General features: G+C 45.4%; 1 long non-coding RNA gene across 1 annotated transcript in view; it reads right to left on the reverse strand.

The window, feature by feature from the left end:
- Window positions 1–9399: 9399 nt before the first annotated feature.
- LOC135055443 (uncharacterized) overlaps window positions 9400–25461 on the reverse strand; it is a 225220-nt gene continuing 209158 nt past the window's right edge. Inside the window, exon 4 of the long non-coding RNA XR_010243753.1 lies at window positions 9400–10980. This is a non-coding gene — a long non-coding RNA (uncharacterized LOC135055443). The remainder of the gene's footprint in view (window positions 10981–25461) is intronic.

Consider the following 25461-nt stretch of genomic DNA (forward strand, 5'->3'; position numbering starts at 1 on the left):
TAAACGGGGAACCATTATCCCAAGGTAAAATTACCTCTTGCACTAGCCAGATTTCTTTGTTTATTGGAGCCACACACTCTGAAAAATTGTCCTTTTATGTGACTGTCTGTACTTTTGCCCCATTGGTGTTGGGGTTACCCTGGTTAAGGGCCCACAATCCTCAATTTGACTGGGTCTCTGGGGAGATTCTTAGTTGGGGTACTGATTGTTTCAGGAGTTGCTTGAGCCTTCCAGTCAGGCTCTCGCAGCTAAGTTTGCCAGGATTGCCAGGGTGTTATGCAGATTTTGCGGACGTGTTCTCCAAAAAAGTTGCAGAGGTACTACCTCCCCATCGCCCTTATGACTGTGCCATTGATTTGTTGCCAAATGCTAAGCTTCCCAAGAGCAGGTTGTACTCCCTGTCACGTCCTGAGACTCAGGCTATGGCAGAGTACATTCAGGAGAACTTGGCTAAGGGATTTATCAGACCTTCACAGTCTCCAGTTGGGTCGGGGTTCTTCTTCGTGGGTAAAAAGGACGGTTCGTTGCGACCCTGCATCGACTTCAGGGAATTGAACCGTATCACGATTAAAAACTCATACCCACTGCCTCTCATTTCGGTCTTGTTTGACCAGCTTCGTACTGCCAACATTTTTTCTAAGATTGACCTACGCGGTGCGTACAATCTAATCCGAATAAGAGAGGGGGATGAATGGAAGACTGCCTTTAATACCCACTCAGGGCATTATGAATATTTGGTGATGCCTTTTGGGCTCTGTAATGCCCCGGCAATCTTCCAGGATTTCATGAATGATGTGCTCAGGGAATATTTGGATAGATTCTTAGTTGTATACTTAGATGACATCCTAATCTTCTCCCATTCCCTGGAGGAACATCGGAAGCATGTACGCTTAGTCCTCCAGAAACTCAGAGACCACCGGCTTGGGGCGAAGCTGGAGAAGTGCGAATTTGAAGTTCAGCAAATCGCATTTCTAGGATATATTATCTCCCCAGAAGGTTTCCAAATGGAGGGTTCCAAGGTACAGGCAGTCCTGGATTGGGTGCAGCCCACTAGTTTGAAGGCGCTTCAGCGTTTCCTGGGCTTTGCGAATTTTTATAGACGATTTATCGCTGGATTTTCATCTATAGTGGCGCCCTTGGTGGCACTCACTAAGAAAGGGGCGGATGTTGCTCACTGGTCTTGTGAGGCTAAAGCGGCTTTTGCCCGTCTCAAAAGGGCATTTGTTTCGGCCAAGGTGCTGCGACACCCAGATCCAGAGCGTCCTTTTGTGGTGGAGGTGGATGCCTCTGAGATGGGTATTGGGGCAGTGCTTTCTCAGATGGGAGTGTCTGATAATCGCCTTCATCCCTGTGCTTACTTTTCCCGTAAATTTTCGCCTGCCGAGATGAATTATGACGTGGGTAACCGGGAATTGTTGGCTATTAAGGATGCACTCGAGGAGTGGAGACACTGGCTTGAGGGGGCTAAGTTTGTGGTCTCAATTCTCACTGACCATAAGAATCTGGCATATTTAGAGTCAGCGAAGCGTCTCAATGCCAGGCAGGCACGATGGGCTTTGTTTTTTGCTTGCTTTAATTTTTTGATAACATATCGCCCTGGGTCAAAAAACATCAAGGCTGATGCGCTCTCGCGGAGTTTTGCTCCAATCCAGGAGACCACCGAGGAGCCGTTGCCCATTGTTTCCCCATCATGTATTAAAGTGGGCATTACCCAGGACCTCTTATCATTAGTCCTTAGAGCACAGGAGCAGGCTCCTCCAGACCTTCCGGTAGGTCTTTTGTTTGTGCCTCCTAGGTTAAGACAGCGAGTGTTCCTGGAATTCCATGCCAAGAAGTCGGCAGGTCACCCGGGTATTGCCAGAACTCGGGAGTTGCTATCTAGGGCGGTGTGGTGGCCCTCGGTGGCTAAGGATGTGGATCAGTGGGTTCGGGCATGTGACATCTGTGCCCGAAATAAGACTCCTAGAGGGGTTCCTGTTGGCCCATTACATCCACTCTCTATCCCATCTAAGCCATGGACCCACATTTCAATGGATTTTGTGGTGGACTTGCCCAAATCCTCGGGGATGACAGCCATCTGGGTTGTCGTTGACAGGTTTTCGAAGATGGCGCACTTCGTTCCACTGGTTGGGCTGCCATCAGCCAGACGCCTGTCTGAATTATTTATGCTGCATGTTGTGCGTCTCCACGGGTTGCCACTTGATGTGGTCTCTGACCGCGGATCCCAGTTTGTGGCCAAATTCTGGAGGGCATTTTGTTCCGATCTCCAGATTTCTGTCAGCTTGTCGTCAGGCTACCATCCGCAGTCTAATGGGCAGACTGAAAGGGTGAACCAGTCCTTGGAGCAGTTCCTCAGGTGTTATGTCTCCAAGTGTCAGACTGACTGGGTTGCTCATCTGTCCATGGCGGAGTTTGCCTATAACAACGCGGCTCACTCTGCTACAGGGATCTCTCCCTTCCTTTGTGTGTATGGGCATCATCCTAAGGCCAATTCTTTTGACCCCCTGGACTCCACGCCTGGTGGTTCCTCTGTGGTTTCGGTCCTTAGAGGTATTTGGCGGAAAGTGAAGAAAGCCCTTGTGTCTGTGTCATTAGTGACCAAAAGGGTTTTTGATAAGCGGAAAAGACCCTGCAGCTTCAAATTAGGAGACTTTGTCTGGTTGTCTACCAAGAATTTGAAGTTGAGACAGCCATCTCATAAGTTAGGGCCCCGGTTCATCGGCCCTTATAAGATCACCAGGGTTATCAATCCGGTGGCATTTCAGTTAGATCTGCCCCGTTCTTTGGGTATCAATAAAACATTTCATTGTTCCCTTTTAAAACGGGCGATTAGTAATCCTTCTACCAGTGGAAGACCTTCCCCTCTTCTGATACGTGGCCAGAGGGAGTTTGTTGTTGAAAGGATTCTTGACTCCAAGGTGGTTCGGGGTCGGCTGTCATTTTTGGTGCACTGGAAGGGGTATGGCCCGGAGGAGCGGTCGTGGGTGCGCAGTTGTGATCTTCATGCCCCCAGACTGATACGCTCTTTCTTCTCGCAGTTCCCCGATAAACCCGGTGGTAGGGGTTCTTTGACCCCTCGTCAGAGGGGGGGTACTGTTAGGGTCTCCTGCCCTGTGCTGCCACGTCGTCATGGCAACCGGGAGACAAGTGCTAGTGGAGTAACCTGAGCGCAGCTGATACTCCGGTTCGGGTCTTTTGCTGTGCAGTGGTTATAGGCTCTGTGCACGGCAGGGGATCCGGTGCTGGTTTTTGTGCTCACAGTCTGTGAGGTCTGAGTGGGGCGTGGACAGCACCTGCTTTATAAGGCCTCTTTTCAGGGTAAGCAGATGCTGCTGAATCTTTGTTGGTTAGTCAGTTCATGAACGTTAGCCAGTACTGTGTAGCTTTGTATTTGTTTGTTGCTTACTGCAAATAGGCCTGGGAATTTGGTATTACACTCTGCCAATCCAGACCTAGCAGTAAGACTGGAGTCAGTCGTTTAGCTTGCTGGGGTTCTGTTACACTCTGTGAACTTAGCAAGTTTGCGGCTGTATTCTAAGACTTGCCTGTCTAATCCTGTCTCACTGTGCTAGGTGTCAGGGGTCAGTTTAGTGGCAGTAAGCTAAAACCTGTGCACTGCAAGTGAGAATTAGGATTGTGGAGATTCTCCTTGTGTCTATCATTCCATCTCTGACCAAGGAGTTTACTGCCACACCCGTTGGTAACCCTTTAGGGTTTTGCTGTTGCCCTTAGCAACAGCATTTCGGGTACTCTACGTATTAAAACACAACATCTTGCTTTTTCCATCTTAGCAGTTCTAATACAAGGGAGATACCCAGTTCCTTAGCCTCTGGGCTTCTCTGTTCACTTTGTGTGTATTTTGTTACCCTATCACCTTCTGTGTACGTTATGTCATATCCCCCAGTTTGTCTGTGAGTCCATCTGTTTTGCATAACAGTTCAAACACCAGCACATTCCTGCAGACACTGGAGTGCATAACAGTTCTGACACCAGTACTTTCCTGCTGGCACTGGTGTGCATAACAGGAGGCCATGCTCTGGAGGAGAATCTGTACCTAGCATGGGGTTGTGCACGTTATGATGGTGCGACTGATGGTTGTGTCTAAAGACACACCAGGCAGTATTTCAGCTCAAAGTGGCCATCTCAGTCTTGGACAGTCAGACACACATTCACCATCACATTTGTACACATGGGGAAAGGCTTTAACAAGCATTAATATTAGAGATGAGCGCCTGAAATTTTTCGGGTTTTGTGTTTTGGTTTTGGGTTCGGTTCCGCGGCCGTGTTTTGGGTTCGAACGCGTTTTGGCAAAACCTCACCGAATTATTTTTGTCGGATTCGGGTGTGTTTTGGATTCGGGTGTTTTTTTCCAAAAACACTAAAAAACAGCTTAAATCATAGAATTTGGGGGTCATTTTGATCCCAAAGTATTATTAACCTCAAAAACCATAATTTACACTCATTTTCAGTCTATTCTGAATACCTCACACCTCACAATATTATTTTTAGTCCTAAAATTTGCACCGAGGTCGCTGTGTGAGTAAGATAAGCGACCCTAGTGGCCGACACAAACACCGGGCCCATCTAGGAGTGGCACTGCAGTGTCACGCAGGATGTCCCTTCCAAAAAACCCTCCCCAAACAGCACATGACGCAAAGAAAAAAAGAGGCGCAATGAGGTAGCTGTGTGAGTAAGATTAGCGACCCTAGTGGCCGACACAAACACCGGGCCCATCTGTCTGCTGCTAATATATAGACTGGTTGATAAAGAGATAGTATACTCGTAACTAGTATGTATGTATAAAGAAAGAAAAAAAAACCACGGTTAGGTCACTGGTATATACAATTATGGACGGGCTGCCGAGTGCCGACACAGAGGTAGCCACAGCCGTGAACTACCGCACTGTACTGTGTCTGCTGCTAATATATAGACTGGTTGATAAAGAGATAGTATACTCGTAACTAGTATGTATGTATAAAGAAAGAAAAAAAAACCACGGTTAGGTCACTGGTATATACAATTATGGACGGGCTGCCGAGTGCCGACACAGAGGTAGCCACAGCCGTGAACTACCGCACTGTACTGTGTCTGCTGCTAATATATAGACTGGTTGATAAAGAGATAGTATACTCGTAACTAGTATGTATGTATAAAGAAAGAAAAAAAAACCACGGTTAGGTCACTGGTATATACAATTATGGACGGGCTGCCGAGTGCCGACACAGAGGTAGCCACAGCCGTGAACTACCGCACTGTACTGTGTCTGCTGCTAATATATAGACTGGTTGATAAAGAGATAGTATACTCGTAACTAGTATGTATGTATAAAGAAAGAAAAAAAAACCACGGTTAGGTCACTGGTATATACAATTATGGACGGGCTGCCGAGTGCCGATACAGAGGTAGCCACAGCCGTGAACTACCGCACTGTACTGTGTCTGCTGCTAATATAGACTGGTTGATAAAGAGATAGTATACTACTAATATTATATACTGGTGGTCAGGTCACTGGTCACTAGTCACACTGGCAGTGGCACTCCTGCAGCAAAAGTGTGCACTGTTTAATTTTAATATAATATTATGTACTCCTGGCTCCTGCTATAACCTATAACTGGCACTGCAGTAGTGCTCCCCAGTCTCCCCCACAATTATAAGCTGTGTGAGCTGAGCAGTCAGACAGATATATAATATATATAGATGATGCAGCACACTGGCCTGAGCCTGAGCAGTGCACACAGATATGGTATGTATGTGACTGAGTCACTGTGTGCTGTGTATCGCTTTTTTCAGGCAGAGAACGGATTATAAATAAAAGTGGTGGTCACTGGTCACTATCAGCAAAACTCTGCACTGTACACTACTGAGTACTCCTAATGCTCCCCAAAATTAGTAAATCAAGTGTCTAAACGGAGAGGACGCCAGCCACGTCCTCTCCCTATCAATCTCAATGCACGTGTGAAAATGGCGGCGACGCGCGGCTCCTTATATAGAATCCGAGTCTCGCGAGAATCCGACTGCGTCATGATGACGTTCGGGCGCGCTCGGGTTAACCGAGCAAGGCGGGAAGATCCGAGTCGCTCGGACTCGTGAAAAAAAACATGAAGTTCTGGCGGGTTCGGATTCAGAGAAACCGAACCCGCTCATCTCTAATTAATATATAGTTGCAGAAACAACTACAGCTAAAGAGATTGCAGCTCAGAGTCTACCCCATGTTACGTAATGTGCCTCCATGCGTTGCAACAAAGTGTTCCTGCCTGTTACCTATTATAAAATGTTGCCAATCATTCAGCCATATTCCTGTGCGCAAACATACTTCATTTTGGTCTGGGTGTGCACTTCCTAATGCTAACTCCCAGTGAGAAACATTTCTGGCAACCTGCGCAGGTGAACCTGAGAGCGTTCTGCAATTCAGTGAATATTCAGTACAATTTTCAGAATGTAGTTATCTGACCGGCGCTACCGGTCCCAACATCCTGCCGGCTCTCAGTCTCGACAGTCGGCATGCCGACTAACATGGACTATTCCCACTCGTGGGTGTCCACCACACCCATAGAGTGGGAAAAGAACCTGCAATGATTCGTTGCAATCGCCTCCCCCTCCCCTCCCTCCCCCACTTGCATTCTGTAGCCGGCATACCGGACGCCAGTAACCCATACCCGACTCCTATTTTCTGATATTGATATATATATATATATATATATATATATATATATATATATATATATAGTGTTAGCACAAATCTTCCGCAAGCAAAGAAAAAACACTACCCTCCAACTGCAACCCACTTCACATCTTATACACTAGTCAGGGAGCAGGAGCTAATTTAATGCTAAGAATTATAGTTATATTACTATATTAGAAATAATAAAGTACATTAGAACATTGTTTAAATCATACCCATGTATTACATCAATGTTTCACTCCAGTTCAAGAATCATAAAACCAGAAAAATAAATTGCATGCTAGACCACATAAAAATATCATACCGTTTTAAAAAAACATACAGTACACTGCATGATTCTGTTCTGTTGTTTGTGTTTGGCTCACTCTTGACTCCATTATATGGAAAGGCCCATGAGATTAATACACACAAAGCAAAACAGAATGTTGTATATTTATGAATGAACTGAAATCACATTGAAAAAAAATATTGGCACAAACAATTGTACAGATACAATAATAAGATGATGCTTTGAAATCTGAAGAGGACTAAGGCAGTGTTATCAGAAGGATGCATGCTGAGCCGGTGAAGTGAACATATAGTAAAATATTAATGCACCATTTAGAAAGTCTAGATGCTGGGACTGTACACTAGAACTGACAAGGGCAAGAAAAATAAGTAGATGGACTAATCCACCGGTTCTCAAACACGGTCCTCAGGACCCCACTAGGTTCATGTTTTGCAGGTCATCTGTAGATACACAGTGCAGCTGCAGGGTGACATGGAAACCATGAACCGTATAGGGGCCTGAGGACCGAGTTTGAGAACCACTGGTAATCTAACAGGATTAGGGGTATATTCAATTGCAGTCGAAAACTGCCGTCTGTCGAAAAGACGGCAGTTTTTGAAAGACGGCAGTTTTCGACTTTTTAAGGTCGAATCCTGATTCAACCTATTTAAAGCTTATCGACAAGTCGACTTGTCGAAAAGCACGTGGATCGGCGGAATAGCTGCCAATACACATGTTGATGTCGAAAACGGGGCCAAATCCGACAGGTTTTGGCCCCGTTTTCGACCATCTCAATCCGATATTAAAATAATGTCGGAATGAGATGGACCCAGAGTAGGCGAGGGGGGAGCCGCAGGGGGACGGGGGGGGGGGGGGGGGGGGGGGGGCAGCCGGCGGGCATAAAGGGAGATCAGCGCTGCAGCTGGATGTCACTCACCCGCCCGACCTCACGGCAGCTTCCACCCGGCTCCAGCACGCTGATCTCCTCTTGCTGCCGCCGGCTGTCCCCCCGTGGCTCGCCCCCCCTCTCCTCCTCTGAGTCCCATCTAAATTCAACTTGAAAAAGTCGAATTTTAGATGGGATTGAATAGGGTTGTCGGATCCATTCCGACAAATACATGTTGGAATGGATCCGACTTTAATTGAATATACCCCTATATTTGCAAGTTGAAACAATTGCATGTTGAGGTAGAAGCCACATCGAGGTCAAAAAGACATTACAGATATGAATACAGAGGCACATATGACAGCCAATTTACTTAATATATTTTGGCGTCTAATTCAGAACTGATCATAGATGTGCAAAAAAACGCACATCTACGATTAACTTCTTTGTCATGTGGGTGAACGGCCAGCACAGGGCAAGTCCGCCCCGCATGCCGGATCCAGCTTTACCCCCCCACGCAGACATGTGAGAGCATCGCATGGCGGCAATGCTTTCGCATGTTTAGGGTAGCCCTCTGCCTACACAGCCTAACTGCAAAAGCAGATAGCTACCCACCATGTTAAGGGTCGCAGTGGCTGCATGTGATGTCACGCAGCTGCCGCGGCCCGCCCCACCCCGCAAACGGTCCAGACACACCTGCGTTGTCTGGACTGCGCCCCTAAAACGGAGCATCAATGCCCACAAAATGTGGCATCGACACCCCATTCCCGCCCCCCTCCATGTCTTAAACTGCGTTCTGAAGAGAACCCAAGGGTCCCATACACTACACTAACAGGGCCCCATGCACTACAACGATATGTCTGAGGCTGAAGTCGGATGCAATTTCCCTTGAACTCTCCCGGGATCTTCCCGGGAGTGATCCCATACGATTCCATACAATTTGGTACATGTGTGGCTATTTTTGCATGCGATCTGTCACGCGACGACATATCGCAGTCGATTTATCGCAATGCATTCACATGTACCATAAGATATATCTGATGGGCTGGATTAGGGTGCTAGGGGTGCCGGGCCAAATAGGCATATAAATAGCAGCAGCCTTTTTAGGCATGTGCACACTGCTGCTCTGTGAATAGTGAGGCTGGTTTGTACCTTCTGAGCGTTCCACATTGCTACTGTGCAACCTGCTTTGTTTGGCTTGTTTCAACAAAGTGCTATACCCTATTCTGTGATGGATTTCTACAGGTACTAACTATTGTTAGCCTATGGCTATGCTGAGGTACCTGGCTACAGGGCGGTCGCTAAAGGACCTGAAGTTCGGGACCCTCATATCCCCCCAGTCTTTGGGTCGGATCATCCCTGACACCTGCAAGGCCATTGTCAAGGTGCTGCAGGACCAGTATTTAAAGGTAAATAAAATACACACCACACCTGTTTAGTTACTTAAACAGTTTATAAAGAAAAAAGTAGTTTTTTATTTTTTAAACAACTGTGCAAAAATTATGTAATGATTTGCCAACATGACACATATAAATATAAAACATGACATCACAATTTGGCTATATATGTTATAAAATAGATAAAAATGATTAAATAACAGTTTGTTTTACTTTTAATTCCCAATAAATATGGTGCAGTACTTTAAGATAGAGGGCTATATGGGGTTTTGGCACAGATTTGATTGGGAGAATACACACATGCTGTAAAGTGCAGAATGAATGGGCCCGGCCCTATTATTATGCACCTACAGCATGCGTGTATCCTCCTCCAAAAATCTGCCCCCAAAACACCATATAGCCTATACCGCACCATATTTATTGGGAATTATAAGATGCCTACAAAAATTCAAACTGGGGCACGTCCTCCTCTGCCTCCAGCATAGCAGACTATATGGCTGAGGAGCAGGTGGGTGGGGGAGTAGGCTGGGGTTGGGTGGGCGGGATAGGCTATGGCTGGGTGGGTGGCCTAAGATGTGGTTGGGTGGGCGGAGTAAGATGGGGTTGGGTCGGCGGAATAATTTGGGGTTGGGTGGGAGGAGCAGTGACAGGAAGGCGGTCAAACAGTATAACATTGTCATGTAGTAGTAACTATGGGGGAGCGATAGATGGTAAGCACGTCCGCATCAACCCTCCTACAAACAGCGGATCCCTTTATTTTAATTATAAAGGGTATTTCAGCATCGTGATGATAGCAGTGGTGAATGACGTTGGCAAAAACGAACGTGCATCAGATGGTTGCTCGCTGAAGAATACACCTTCCACGAGCGGCTCACCACAAAGACCCTGAACTTGTCATCTAGGGAGCAAATCGAGCACGGCCTCAATTTATTTTTGTGGCTGATGAGGCATTTGCACTCCACGAGAATATTATAAAGCTGTACCCCCAAAGGCACCTGACAAGGGAGACGCGGATCTACAATTATAGGCTATCCAGGGCACGCCGAATTGTAGAGAATACTTTTGGCATCCTGTCTACCCACTTCCGGATAGTCCTAACGGCTTCAACTTGCAGGTGGAGAAGATAAATTGGGTGGTGACTGCGTGCTGTGTCCTGCATAACTATTTGCGCAGAAAAAACACCCAGCATAGGACACTGCCCAGAGCAGCACCAGGAGACCCAGACACAGATCACCCAGAGGAGACTTCACTGTTTCCCTCTGTGGAACCACCTCAACTCCATTCTAGGGTGAGTCTACGGGCAAAACAGGTCAGGGACGATTACCTGGCCCATTTTAACGAGGTGGGTGCAGTCGATTGGCAGGAGGACCACATTTAAGTGGACTGTGTTGGACTGATGGAACTTTAGTGAACCTTTGAAAAACTTATTCTAAAAAATATACTTACAGATGCCGACAGAGATAGTTCATCCTCTTCAGGCTCTGGTGTGGCGGTCCGAGGGAGGGAGGTAAAACCTGTCCGGGTAGGCTCCATTTTTTTGTGTTCTTTGAGGAACACAGTACGCAGGTTCTAGATCTTTTTCTTAACCCAGTCCTTGTCAGCACTGGGGCCTGCTGTAATTCACTAGCTACATTCAACCGCACTTTATTTGAATAGCCCTTCGCTTTGACCTTCCTTAGACATTCATGGCTACGGTACATGTCTAGTAGGCCGGTGATGAAGTCTATGTCTCGATCCAGGGACATATCTATAAGGAAAAAAAACGTTGTGCAAAAACTGTTATATATTTTCTGTTTCAAAATGGTTTTACTTAAGGTATATGGTTAAATGGTTATATGGTTAAATGCTTATATGGTTATGGTTATATGGTTAAATTTGGATAATATTTGTTTTAAAAATAAAGTTGTTTTTTCTTTTTCAAAATGGATTTACTTAAGTTTAAAAGTATACTTTCGAAATGTTTTGATATATTGTTAAATTTGGATAATTTATGGTTTTAAAATAAAGTTGTTTTTTGAAAATAGTTTCCTCATTACCCAAACATCAATGGTGCAGCCTTTGGTACAGTGGCGGTGAAAACATGTGGCCATTAGCGGGTTAAAATGACTTTGGGGACACATAAACACAAGGTGCAGCATTGGGGTACAGTGGTGGTGAAAACACATGGCCATTAGAGGTTATTAAAATTAAACACACCTTTTTCCATACGATTCCATGCGATTACGATATATCATGAGTGCAGCACTTGCGACCTAGAGGCTCCGATCCGACACTCACGGGAACGCGCATCGGATCGGAAGGAAAACACATACGATTTGACACTTTTCATCCGATTCTCCCTGCAAGGTAGCAGGACTGAGCTATGTGTTGCTGAAAATAAGCGATGCCGGAGAGCTTGAATGTCAGTAGGACAAAGCCTGTGACTATACCCTGTCAGCGACAGGACTGGGACGTTATAATTCTATGAGAGACTTTATGTTTGCAGATTAAAAGCCTAAGGTTAGTCAGGGCCAAATAAGAGAGTCAGTGCCCTGCATTGGGGGCTAGAAGTGCGTTATTTTCTCTTACCTTGTGTTGTATTATTTTTGCTTAAAGTAAAGTACCATTCTGTTTATTTACCTGAAAAGCTGTGTTGGATTCTGTTTGAGCACAAAGACACTGCACAAATTACCCCTCTTCCAAGCTGATTACCCCCAAGTCATCACAGTACATAATGCCATAAACTGAGGAGGTCACTAAAAAGAACTTGCATGTGTGAGGCTAGATTTAGGGTGCGACATCAAACATGACTTGAAAACATCGATGTTCGTGGTTTGCTACAGTATTATTTTTGCATCGAGGCCAAGAGCATGATATATCAGTGACATCTATGCAGGCTTCACAATGTGGACGTCGATCTTCTTTCACAGAGCGATCTGCTTATTTTCTAGATTTCAATTCCTTGGGGGCTGTCCTAGCAACAGAAGCATCACAAGGAGGATGCTGGCCGCACCCGGGTGTCACCCTCCCATTGGGTGACACAAAAATGCTGGCTTCTCTGCAGTGACAGGAGCTGGGTGATGCAGCCTGACTTGGCAGCGCCGCCAGAATCTCTGGAGACAGTGATGTAACTGGGGGAACTTTCCATGAGGCTATGCCCCCATAGTGACATAAACAGGGGATTTCCACGAGGGTTTACCCCTGTCCATCAAGCCCCATCCCACGTTTCAAATGTGTGAGCCTTCGGCACATACGGGTGGGCTAGTAGCCACACCAAGTGCCATGTTTTATTTCTGTGTCCATGAATAAAGAGAATATCATTCAAAAATATTGATGCAATCCACCATGATGATTGACTGTCATCAATGCTGGAGCCTTGATTATCCACCCTACCAAGATTTCTTCCAAGGTGCATGGGCTCATGGAAAAAGGTGATGGGTTTGCTGAGCATTAGAAGTTTTCACGTGCCGGAGAAGAAAGAGAGGTTGTCTAAAATTAGGGACATGCAGTCAAGGGAGGCATTACAAAAATACAAAGAAGATACTTATGACACATATTCTGTGTTATAAGTATATGCTTTATATTACTGTAAAAATATTTACATTAAAAACATGTTTAAATTTGTTTCGGAGGCACAAGAGCAGTGCCTCCTGCTGCCAATGATAGAGAAGCCCCCTCTCACATCTACTGCCAAACACCCTTGATATCCACTCAGCCCTTCTCCCTCTGCACTTTGTTTTCACTGGTGCCTGGCCTTGGCGGGGCAGCCTTTGTGTGAGGATGGAGGAACTGGAAGAAGTGGGCTGTGGTGACCCGGACACACCCGGACTAGTTTAAAGGTGACAGGTAGGGAAAGCTGGCAATTATCTCCCCAGATATTTTGTCACACACCCTGCCAATTTTATTGGTGCCCCTCCTTCTCACAGTCCTCCGCGGGTTTCTGTCACTGAGTTGGAGAAACACCCTGATCTGGAACAAGCTATAGATGATGCGGTGGCGGTGGGTGAAGCCGGGAGGGGGTACGAGAGAGGGGGAGTGTGGGTGGCAGCTGCTGGCGGCTTCTCAACACTGTGTGAGGATCATAGGGCCATAAATAATTCTTGTCTACTCTGAGGAGCTGACAGTCTTATGGGGGAGGGGTTTGGGGTGGGCTGTTCTAGCTGAGCACTTTGTTTGGATGGCTGAGTGGCCGTGTACTGGCAGTGTGGAGTGGGTTAGCGGAAAAGGTAAATGGAAATGAGACACCTGAAATGGAGATATGGGGTGTGTGTGGCACTGCCTATGGAGGGTGATGTATATAGGTGGTTCTGCTACACAGGGGGGACAGATGGGTAGATAAAAGGAGGTGGCACTGTTACTCTGGGAAGGGTCAGCGGTGATGATATTTGGGGAAATAGATGTAATGGGGTATCTCCATTATACAGATTGCAGGAGAGGTGGGATGGCCTGTGGTCCTTATACTGGGGAGCGATTGATAATTTGGGACCATTATGCTGCAAGCAGGTGATCAGCTTTGCTACCACTCTCCACTGGCTTTAGGAGCAAGGTGGGCATGCGGACGTCACTGTAATAGACTAATAGTTGCCCTCTGTATATATGTGTGACATATATGTGAACAGCAGGAGATGGGGGCAGTAGTGCAGGGGGCAGCAGGGGATGGGGGCAGTAGTGATGGAAACAGCAGGAGATAGGGGGCAGTAGTAATGGGAACAGGAGGTGATGGGGTCAGTAGTGCAAGGGACAGCAGGGGATGGGGCCAGTAGTGATGGGAACAGCAGGAGAAGGGTGGGAATTGGTGATGAGAACAGCAGGCGATGGGGGCAGTAGTGCAAGGGGCAGCAGGTAATGGGGGCAGTAGTGATGGGAACAGCAGGAGATGGGGGGCAGTAGTGAAGGAGATAGCAAGGGATTAAAGGGTCAGTACTAGTGTAGGAAACAGAAGGGAATGAAAGTGGCAGTAGTACAGGGGATGGTGGGCAGTACTGTAGTGAAGGAGACAGCAGGGAATGAGCCTGGTTACATGATATTTGGCAAATGTGTCAATGTTTGTCCTACTAATATAAAAATAGAGTACCATAAAATGTTACAAGCAGTATCTGATATGTTGTTATAATTCATTCTTATTATTCATAATATCCATTTGAATTAGTGATGTGCACCGAACATTTTTCGGGTTTTGTGTTTTGGTTTTGGATTCGGTTCCGCGGCTGTGTTTTGGATTCGGACGCATTTTGACAAAACCTCACCGAAATTTTTTGGTCGGATTCGGGTGTTTTTTTTCAAAAAAACCTAAAAAACTGCTTAAATCATAGAATTTGGGGGTCATTTTGATCCCATAGTATTATTAACCTCAATTACCATAATTTCCACTCATTTCCAGTCTATTCTGAACACCTCACACCTTACAATATTATTTTTAGTCCTACAATTTGCACCGAGGTCGCTGGATGGCTAAGCTAAGCGACACAAGTGGCCGACACAAACACCTGGCCCATCTAGGAGTGGCACTGCAGTGTCAGGCAGGATATCACTTCAAAAAAATTGTCCCCAAACAGCACATGATGCAAAGAAAAAAAGAGGCGCACCAAGGTCGCTGTGTGACTAAGCTAAGCAACACAAGTGGCCGACACAAACACCTGGCCCATCTAGGAGTGGCACTGCAGTGTCAGGCAGGATGGCACTTCAAAAAAATTGTCCCCAAACAGCACATGATGCAAAGAAAAAAAGAGGCGCACCAAGGTCGCTGTGTGACTAAGCTAAGCGACACAAGTGGCCGACACAAACACCTGGCCCATCTAGGAGTGGCACTGCAGTGTCAGGCAGGATGGCCCTTCAAAAAAATACTCCCCAAACAGCACATGACGCAAAGAAAAAAAGAGGCGCAATGAGGTAGCTGTGTGACTAAGCTAAGCGACCCTAGTGGCCGACACAAACACCTGGCCCATCTAGGAGTGGCACTGCAGTTTCACGCAGGATGGCCCTTCAAAAAAATACTCCCCAAACAGCACATGATGCAAAGAATAATGAAAGAAAAAAGAGGTGCAAAATGGAATTGTCCTTGGGCCCTCCCACCCACCATTATGTTGTATAAACAGGACATGCACACTTTAACGAACCCATCATTTCAATGACAGGGTCTGCCACACGACTGTGACTGAAATGACTGGTTGGTTTGGGTCCCCACCAAAAAAGAAGCAATCAATCTCTCCTTGCACAAACTGGCTCTATAGAGGCAAGATGTCCACCTCATCATCATCCTCCGATTCCTCATCCCTTTCACTGTGTACATCCCCCTCCTCACAGATTATTAATTTGTCCCCACTGGAATCCACCATCTCAGGTCCCCGTGTACTTTCTGGAGGCAATTGCTGCTGGTGAATGTCTCCCCGGAGGAATTGATTATAATTAATTTTGATGAACATCATCTTCTCCACATTTTCTGGAAGTAACCTCGTACGCCGATTGCTGACAAGGTGAGCGGCTGCACTAAACACTCTTTCGGAGTACACACCGGAGGGAGGGTAACTTAGGTAGAGTAAAGCCAGTTTGTGCAAGGGCCTCCAAATTGTCTGACGTGCCTACTTGGATGCGGTCACTCATATAATCCTCCACCATTCTTTCAATGGTGACAGAATCATATGCAGTGACAGTAGACGACATGTCAGTAATCGTTGGCAGGTCCTTCAGTCCGGACCAGATGTCAGCACTCGCTCCAGACTGCCCTGCATCACCGCCAGCGGGTGGGCTCGGAATTCTTAGCCTTTTCCTCGCACCCCCAGTTGCGGGAGAATGTGAAGGAGGAGATGTTGACGGGTCATGTTCTGCTTGACTTGACAATTTTCTCACCAGCAGGTCTTTGAACCTCTGCAGACTTGTGTCTGCCGGAAAGAGAGATACAACGTAGGTTTTAAATCTAGGATCGAGCCAAAATGTAGTGCTCTGATTTCAACAGATTGACCACCCGTGAATCCTGGTTAAGCAAATTAAGGGCTCCATCCACAAGTCCCACATGCCTAGCGGAATCGCTCTGTTTTAGCTCCTCCTTCAATGTCTCCAGCTTCTTCTGCAAAAGCCTGATGAGGGGAATGACCTGACTCAGGCTGGCAGTGTCTGAACTGACTTCACATGTGGCAAGTTCAAAGGGTTGCAGAACCTTGCACAACGTTGAAATCATTCTCCACTGCGCTTGAGTCAGGTGCATTCCCCCTCCTTTGCCTATATCGTGGGCAGATGTATAGGCTTGAATGGCCTTTTGCTGCTCCTCCATCCTCTGAAGCATATAGAGGGTTGAATTCCACCTCGTTACCACCTCTTGCTTCAGATGATGGCAGGGCAGGTTCAGGAATGTTTGGTGGTGCTCCAGTCTTCTGTACGCGGTGCCTGAATGCCGAAAGTGGCCCGCAATTCTTCGGGCCACCGACAGCATCTCTTGCACGCCCCTGTCATTTTTTAAATAATTCTGCACCACCAAATTCAAGGTATGTGCAAAACATGGGACGTGCTGGAATTTGCCCAGATCTAATGCACGCACAATATTGCTGGCGTTGTCCGATGTCACAAATCCCCAGGAGAGTCCAATTGGGGTAAGCCATTCTGCGATGATCTTCCTCAGTTTCCGTAAGAGGTTGTCAGCTGTGTGCCTCTTATGGAATGCAGTGATACAAAGCGTAGCCTGCCTAGGAACGAGTTGGCGTTTGCGAGATGCTGCTACTGGTGCCGCCGCTGCTGTTCTTGCTGCGGGAGGCAATACATCCTCCCAGTGGGCTGTCACAGTCAAATAGTCCTGAGTCTGCCCTGCTCCACTTGTCCACATGTCCGTGGTTAAGTGGACAATGGGTACAACTGCATTTTTTAGGACACTGGTGACTCTTTTTCTGAGGTCTGTGTACATTTTCGGTATCGCCTGCCTAGAGAAATGGAACCTAGATGGTATTTGGTACCGGGGACACAGTACCTCCAACAAGTCTCTAGTTGGCTCTGAATTAACGATGGATACCGGAACCACGTTTCTCACCTCCCAGGCTGCCAAGGCCTGAGTTATCTGCTTTGCAGCAGGATCACTGCTGTGATATTTCATCTTCCTCGCAAAGGACTGTTGGACAGTCAATTGCTTACTGGAAGTAGTACAAGTGGTCTTCCGACTTCCCCTCTGGGATGACGATCGACTCCCAGCAGCAACAACAGCAGCGCCAGCAGCAGTAGGCGTTACACTCAAGGATGCATCGGAGGAATCCCAGGCAGGAAAGGACTCGTCAGACTTGACAGTGACATGGCCTGCAGGACTATTGGCTTTCCTGGGTAAGGAGGAAATTGACACTGAGGGAGTTGGTGGTGTGGTTTGCAGGAGCTTGGTTACAAGAGGAAGGGATTTAGTGGTCAGTGGACTGCTTCCGCAGTCATCCAAAGTTTTTGAACTTGTCACTGACTTATGATGAATGCGCTGCAGGTGACGTATAAGGGAGGATGTTCCGAGGTGGTTACCGTCCTTACCCCTACTTATTACAGCTTGACAAAGGCAACACACGGCTTGACACCTGTTGTCCGCATTTCTGTTGAAATAATTCCACACCGAAGAGGTGATTTTTTTTGTATTTTGACCAGGCATGTCAATGGCCATATTCGTCCCACGGACAACAGGTGTCTCCCCGGGTGCCTGACTTAAACAAACCACCTCACCATCAGAATCCTCCTTGTCAATTTCCTCCCCAGCGCCAGCAACACCCATATCCTCATCCTGGTGTACTTCAACACTGACATCTTCAATTTGACTATCAGGAACTGGACTGCGGGTGCTCCTTCCAGCACTTGCAGGGGGCGTGCAAATGGTGGAAGGCGCAAGCTCTTCCCGTCCAGTGTTGGGAAGGTCAGGCATCGCAACCGACACAATTGGACTCTCCTTGGGGATTTGTGATTTAGAAGAACGCACAGTGCTTTTGCCAGCTTAAGTCTTTTCATTTTTCTAGTGAGAGGATGAGTGCTTCCATCCTCATGTGATGCTGAACCACTAGCCATGAACATAGGCCAGGGCCTCAGCCGTTCCTTGCCACTCCGTGTCGTAAATGGCATATTGGCAAGTTTACGCTTCTCCTCAGACACTTTCAATTTAGATTTTTGGGTCATTTTACTGAACTTTTATTTTTTGAATTTTACATGCTCTCTACTATGACATTGGGCATCGGCCTTAGCAGACGACGTTGATGGCATTTCATCGTCTCGGCCATGACTAGTAGCAGCAGCTTCAGCACGAGGTGGAAGTGGATATTGATCTTTCCCTATTTTACCCTCCACATTTTTGTTCTCCATTTTTTAATGTGTGGAATTATATGCCAGTATCAATAGCAATGGCCTACTACTATATATACTGCGCACAACTAAAATGCACCACAGGTATAGAATGTAGATGGATAGTATACTTAATGATGACACAGAGGTAGGCACAGCAGTGGCCTTCCGTATCGTACTGCTATATATAGTATACTGGTGGTCACTGTGTCAGCAAACTGCAAAACTAAAATGCACCAAAGGTATAGAATGTAGATGGATAGTATACTTAATGACGACACAGAGGTAGGCACAGCAGTGGCCTTCCGTTTCGTACTGCTATATATAGTATACTGGTGGTCACTGTGTCAGCAAACTGCAAAACTAAAATGCACCACAGGTATAGAATGTAGATGGATAGTATACTTAATGATGACACAGAGGTAGGCACAGCAGTGGCCTTCCGTATCGTACTGCTATATATAGTATACTGGTGGTCACTGTGTCAGCAAACTGCAAAACTAAAATGCACCACAGGTATAGAATGTAGATGGATAGTATACTTAATGACGACACAGAGGTAGGCACAGCAGTGGCCTTCCGTATCGTCCTGCTATATATAGTATACTGGTGGTCACTGTGTCAGCAAACTGCAAAACTAAAATGCACCACAGGTATAGAATGTAGATGGATAGTATACTTAATGACGACACAGAGGTAGGCACAGCAGTGGCCTTCCGTATCGTACTGCTATATATAGTATACTGGTGGTCACTGGTCAGCAAAACTCTGCACTGTACTCCTCCTATATAATATTAATTATACTGGTGGTCCCCAGTCCCCACAATAAAGCAGCACACTGAGCACAGATATGGAGTGTTTTTCAGGCAATCAACGTATACTGGTGGTCACTGTCAGCAAAACTCTGCACAGTACTCCTGCTATATAATACAGCTGCTCCCCAGTCCCCACAATTAAGCAGTGTGAGCACAGATATATTATGCAGCACACTGAGCACAGATATAGAGCATTTTTTTCAGGCAGAGAACGGATAAAACTGGTGGTCACTGATCAGCAAAACTCTGCACTGTACTCCTCTTAACAGCTGCTCACCAGTCCTCCCCACAATTAAGCAATAAAGCAATCAAGTTCAACAATAAACGGAGAGGACGCCAGCCACGTCCTCTCCCTATCATCTCCAATGCACGAGTGAAAATGGCGGTGACGCGCGGCTGCTTATATAGAATCCGAATCTCGCGAGAATCCGACAGCGGGATGATGACGTTCGGGCGCGCTCGGGTTAGCCGAGCAAGGCGGGAAGGTTCGAACCTGCCTCGGACCCGTGTAAAATGGGTGAAGTTTGGGGGGGGTTCGGTTTCCGAGAAACCGAACCCGCTCATCACTAATTTGAATACAGGTTGAGTATCCCTTATCCAAATATTCCGAAATACGGAATATTCCGAAATACGGACTTTTTTTGAGTGAGAGTGAGATAGTGAAACCTTTGTTTTTTGATGGCTCAATGTGCACAAACTTTGTTTAATACACAAAGTTATTAAAATATTGTATTAAATGGCCTTTAGGCTGTGTGTATTAGGTGTATATGAAACATAAATGAATTGTGTGAATGTAGACACACTTTGTTTAATGCACAAAGTTATAAAAAATATTGGATATAATCACCTTCAAGCTGTGTGTATAAGGAGTATATGTAACATAAATGCATTCTGTGCTTAGATTTAGGTCCCATCACCATGATATCTCATCATGGTATGCAATTATTCCAAAATACGGAAAAATCCGATATCCAAAATACCTCTGGTCCCAAGCATTTTGGATAAGGGATACTCAACCTGTACATACAATTCTAGTTAGAACAGGTCATCTGGGTAAAAATATGGACCGGGATGTAATGAAGTCCATTCAGCAGCTGTGCGGACGTTTTTATAAAGAGGCAATCATGTACAATGCTAAACCATGGCTTGTACATGGTTGCCCTTTTAAAAAAAAGTCAGAGTTTGGCTGGCATCCTGCACGGCTGCTGAACTCGGACTTCATTACATTCCACCCATGTTTAGATATTTACTGTAATTAAAAAATGAAGAAGACTCCTGTGCTTTTCATTTTCTTTTTAAAAACAGAAGATACACAATAAACTTAAGGATTACTAGCGCATAGAAAAGAAAGATAAGCATTTGAGTTGTATTTTGTCTTCTTTTAGAAACTAAAGGGGCATTAATGAAATGTTTGAATCTTAAATCTGTTTTTGATGTTTTCTAGAATGGAGTCCTCTCAAGCTCTGCGAGGAAGCGAGTTTCAGAGAGCTGAAGCACCAATGAAGCCCTAAATGAGGAGGAAGAATACAGATGGGTCCATGTTTATCTTGACCTTTAATAGGATTAAGTGAGACTGGGCAGTCGGACTTAATCCCCTGCTGCATTGCATTCTGTATTGTATTACAGCTGAGAACAATAGATGAAGGGTTTACAGATGTATCCTCATACACCGTTGCTCATAGCGCGCTATTTAGGGTCCTGAATCGCGAGTTGTAATAACGTTATGGCGTGCGTTGTGTCCCACGCCATGTAATACACATTTTCACCGCTAGGTGGCGAATGCTCCATGTTAAGCACGGTGCCGCGCGTTCCCTAAGAGTAGAACACATCATAACACATCATATATTTACCTGGAGTGCCTAGTCATATTGTGGTCAGCAGTGGCATAGTGGTTACAATGTCCGCTTGCAATGCGTGCGTCCTGTGTTTGAATCCTGTTGACACTGGAGATTTTTTTTTTTTTGGTGAATTTATTTTTATATATTTTTTTTTAAAGAAATACACTTGTTTGGTCAGTTTATTGTTTCCAGCTGAGCTCGTTGTAACAAAGCACTAACCCGTTCACTATCAATATTGTCGTTACATTGGGGAAAATATCTGTTATTGTGAAGCCTAAACATTTCGGACATCATTTCCGGTTCATTTGCTTCAAATAGCCCTAAATATGTAATGCACAATGCCACTGGATCTCTATGTCATTAATGTGACATCTTGGTGACCATCCATTATGGTTTGTACACAGACACCGGACAAAATCCGTTAATAGTACAACACATCACATCACATCATATATTTACCTGGAGTACCAACTCAGAATATGGTCAGCAGTGGCATAGTGGTTACAGTGTACGCTTGCAATCCGTGCGTCCTGTGTTTGAATCCTGTTGACACCAGAGTTTTTTTTTTTTTTTTGGTGAATTTATTTTTATATGTTTTTTTTTAAAGAAATACACTTGTTTGGTCTGTTTATTATTTCCAGCTGGGCTCCATTATGTTTTGTACACAGACACCGGATAAAATCCGTTATGGGTACAACACATTGCAGGCGGTGGGGAAGCAAATTCAGTTTGCACGCATTGTGGGCTACAGATTCAATCCTTGGTTCGCGGACTGCATCCGGCGTCTTACTGTACATCAGGCAAAAATGGCAGGGAGACGCTACTTCAGAGGGGAGCTTCTGATCCTGCTTAGGTGGCGGGACCGGCCATTTGCTACGAACTTCATTTCCGGTTCATTTGCTTCAAATAGCACTAAATATGTAATGCACAATGCCACTGGATCTCTATGTCATTAATGTGACATCTTGGTGACCATCCATTATGGTTTGTACACAGACACCGGACAAAATCCGACAGACCTGTCTATACCCCATGGTACTAAATGGACCCCAGCATCCTCTAGGACATTAGAGAAATGTACATTACTTAAATACATGAGTAATAATGTGCAGTACTGGACTGTACTTACTCCTCAGGGACAACCGCAGTAATTCCAGTTTCCTGGGCTCCCTGGTGACCAGATCACTCCACTTCCTCTGGAGTGACCTGAGGCTGCGGGACTGGCCATATTTTGCTCGGATCTCACGACGGGCTTTATTGTAAGCCCGTCGCTTCTCCGAGTTTGTAGCAAATAGCCAGTCCCGCCACCTAAGCAGGATCAGAAGCTCCCCTTTCAAGTAGCGTCTCCCTGCCATTTTTGCCTGATGCCGGATGCAGTCCGCGAACCAAGGATTGAATCTGTAGCCCACAATGCGTGCAAACTGAATTTGCTTCCCCACCGCCTGCAATGTGTTATACCCATAACGGATTTTATCCGGTGCCTGTGTACAAAACATAATGGAGCCCAGCTGGAAATAATAAACAGACCAAACAAGTGTATTTCTTTAAAAAAAAACATATAAAAATAAATTCACAAAAAAAAAAAACTCTGGTGTCAACAGGATTCAAACACAGGACACACAGATTGCAAGCAGACACTGTAACCACTATGCCACTGCTGACCATGCTCTGCGGTGGTACTCCAGGTAAATATATGATGTGATGTAATGTGTTGTACAGGTTGAGTATCCCATATCCAAATATCCGAAATACGGAATATTCCGAAATACGGACTTTTTGAGTGAGAGTGAGACAGTGAAACTTTTGTTTTTTTGATGGCTCAATGTACACAAACTTTGTTTAATACACACAGTTATTACAAATATTGTATTAAATGACCTTCAGGCTGTGTGTATAAGGTGTATATGAAACATAAATGAATTGTGTGAATGTAGATACACTTTGTTTAATGCACAAAGTTATAAAAAATATTGGCTAAAATTACCTTCAGGCTGTGTGTATATGGTGTATATAAAACATAAATGCATTCTGTGCTTAGATTTAGGTCCCATCGCCATGATATATCATTATGGTATGCAATTATTCCAAAATACGGAAAAATCCGATATCCAAAATACCTCTGGTTCCAAGCATTTTGGATAAGGGATACTCAACCTGTACTATTAATGGATTTTGTCCGATGTCTGTGTACAAACCATAATGGATGGTCACCAAGATGTCACATTAATGACATAGAGATCCAGTGGCATTGTGCATTACATATTTAGGGCTATTTGAAGCAAATGAACCGGAAATGATGTCCGAAATGTTTAGGCTTCACAATAACAGATATTTTCCCCAATGTAACGACAATATTGATAGTGAACGGGTTAGTGCTTTGTTACAACGAGCTCAGCTGGAAATAATAAATAGAAAGAATCCACACAAAAAATAATTCTGGTCCCGCTAGGATTCGAACCCGTCAGCCAATCAGCAGGTAGCGCTACGAAGGGTCCGTTGGCTATTTGAGGCAGTCGCCATAGAGTTTAGGAAAAACGACATCTGGTGGACAGAAAGTAGAATGCATGTTACAATTATAACGTGACGTCACATTTACAACGCAACTTATAACGGGAGTTATAGCGCAAGGAGCTGGCGCGAGTTGCATGGCGCCCGCTATGCGGTACGCAGCAACGATATATCAGGACACATCTGTATGTTAATAAACCATGTTGTGCCTAGGCGCAGCAAACTAGCCAAGATAACCGTGGACCCATCTGTATATTGGATCAGGAGTCTGAATGACACTGGGCCTAATTCAGACCTGATCGTAGCAGCAAATTTATAAGCAGATGGACAAAACCATGTGCACTGCAGAGGGGGGGGGGGGGGGGGGGGGAGATATAACATGTACAGAGAGAGTTAGATTTGGGTGGGTTATATTGTTTCTGTGCAGGGTAAATACTGGCTGCTTTATTTTTACACTGCAATTTAGACTTCAGTTTTAACACACCCCACCCAAATTTAACTCTCTCTGCACAAAACTAATAAAGCATAACAAAGAATATCAATCGACAATCACCCATAAGAAATCACAGTTTCTGTCAAATGAGATCCCGGCAGCAAACAATAGGCCAGCTCAACTTTTTCGCACAGTGGAGATGCTTTGCAAGCCAGCATACCTGCAGACTGATAAAACCCTCTCCCAGGCAAGATGCAACAAGTTTGCAAACTTCTTTGCAGATAAAATATTCACCATTCGGGCTGGAATCTCCGCAGTGCACTTAAATGGAGTGTCAAACTACAAAACTTGCCAATATAAGCCACCTGCCTTCATGGACCAGCTTTAACCCAGTGGATGTAAAGGACATTGCTGAAATTGCTCGGATTTTGAGTCCCACCACCTGTGATCTGGACCCTGCCTCAACCAAGCTTCTAATAGGTTGTATGGATATAATTGGTCCTGTCTTTGCAAAAACTGTTCAGTGCTCTTTGCAGACAGGCATATTTCCTGGACCCCTAAAGGAAGCAATTGTTAGACCTCTTCTTAAAAAAACTAATTTAGATCCCGACTGCATGCCCAACTATAGACCGGTATCAAACCTTCCTTTTCTAGGAAAGGTTATTGAGAAAGTGGTTGCAAATCAACTGGAAACCCGCCTGACAACCCATGATATCTATGATCAATTCCAATCAGGATTCAGGAGAAGACATAGCACTGAAACAGCCCTGGTGTGTGTGTTACATGATCTTCTGATGGCAAGAGACAGAGGTAACTGTTCAATATTAATCCTTCTGGATCTCTCTGCAGCATTTGATACCGTGGACCATGGGCTTCTGATTGAGCGATTGATACATTTTTGTGGACTGGATGGCACAGTCCTAAACTGGTTAAAATCATTTCTCACAGGCAGGTCACAGAAAGTATCATCTGGATTATACTCATCACCACCAGTGCCATTGCCATGTGGTGTCCCACAAGGTTCTATACTATCACCCATGCTTTTTGCAGTATACATGCTCCTGCTGGGTGAAATAATCAGGTGCCATGGGCTAGTCTACCACTGCTATGCAGATGATACACAACTGTACTTGTCCTTTGTACTGATAACCCAATAGCAACCCTAAATGGCTGTCTAGCTGAACTCCAGGAGTGGATGAGTGGCAGTTGGCTGCGACTGAACCCGGATAAAACAGAGGTCCTTATGATAGGACAGCAACATCAACGGACAAGACTGAAGCATAGCCAATCAACTGGACTTACACTCGGGGATTCAGAATTACAAACCACTGATCGTGTGTGGAATCTTGGCGTTGTCCTGGATGGTGGCTTGA

Source organism: Pseudophryne corroboree, chromosome 3 (genome assembly GCF_028390025.1).
Source record: "Pseudophryne corroboree isolate aPseCor3 chromosome 3, aPseCor3.hap2, whole genome shotgun sequence".
Classification (NCBI taxonomy): Eukaryota; Metazoa; Chordata; class Amphibia; order Anura; family Myobatrachidae; genus Pseudophryne; species Pseudophryne corroboree.